Below are 1,172 nucleotides of genomic sequence, written 5' to 3'. Positions count from 1 at the left end.
TAATTTAAAAAATTAATTTCTTTTTTTTTTAAAAGATATTATTTATTCATTTGGCAGAGAGAGAGAGAGACAGCAAGAGAGGAAACACAAGCAGGGGGAGTGGGAGAGGGAGAAGCAGGCTTCCCGTGGAGCAGGGAGCCCGATGTAGGCCTCGATCCCAGGACCCCGGGATCATGACCTGAACCGAAGGCAGACGCTTAACCGACTGAGCCACCTAGGCACCCCTAAAAAATTAATTTCTTATTACTACATCCTAAAAAATGAACATGGGGGCGCCTGGGTGGCTTAAGTGTAGGTTAAGCGTCTCACTCTTGGTTTCCGCCCAGGTGTCGTGATCTCAGAGTTGTGGGATCGAGCCCCATGTTCGGCTCTGCACTGAGCATTGAGTCTGCTTGTCCCTCTCCCTCTGCTCCTCCCTCTCTCTCTCACTCTCTCAAATAAATAAATAAAATCTTTTTTTAAAAATGAAAATTTTAATACAAAGAAAGAAAGAATAATCTTTCTCTGGAAAGGTTTATAGGCATTCTTACACCAACATTTTGGGCTGCGGACAGGTGAAACCATGGTTAGGAGCCAGCTCTTGGGAATTGTTGGCTTAGGTGTTTGGGTGTGTGTGTGTGTGTGTGTGTGTATGTGTGCGTGCGTGCAACCTCTGGGAAGGTGCTTATCCAGGTGAAATCTGGTCGGGACCCACGTCAAGGGCCTGTGTGGGTGCAGAAGGAGAGGAAGAGAGGGAGCAGACTTCGCTGAGCTCTCACTGTGTGTCAGGTACTATGCTTGGGGCTTTTCCACACGTGTGAACTCACTGAATTCTCCCAGCAACATGGAGAAATGCTGCTGCTTTTTAAAACATTTATTGTCACTGTTTTTTAAAAGATTTATTTATTCATTTTAGAGAAAGAGAGAGAGCGGGGGTAGGGGGCAGAGGGAGAGAGAATCCCAAGCAGACTCCACACTCAGTGTGGAGCCCGACGTGGGGCTCAATCCCATGACCCTGAGATCGTGACTGAGCTGAAACCAAGAGTTGGACGCTCCAGCGACTGAGCCATCCAGGCCCCCTGAGAGATGCTTCTTCGTATGTCCATTTTCCAGATGAGAAAACTGAGGCCCGGGAAGGCACAGTGGATGTCCAAGATCACAAAGCCAGGGGTGGGGTCAGTATTTACATCCAG

The sequence above is a fragment of the Mirounga leonina genome, unplaced genomic scaffold (genome assembly GCF_011800145.1).
Source record: "Mirounga leonina isolate KUSES-001 unplaced genomic scaffold, KU_Mleo_1.0 Mir_53, whole genome shotgun sequence".
In the NCBI taxonomy this organism is placed as follows: Eukaryota; Metazoa; Chordata; class Mammalia; order Carnivora; family Phocidae; genus Mirounga; species Mirounga leonina.
The sequence above is the reverse complement of the archived record's forward strand: the minus strand, read 5'-3'. Positions refer to the sequence as shown.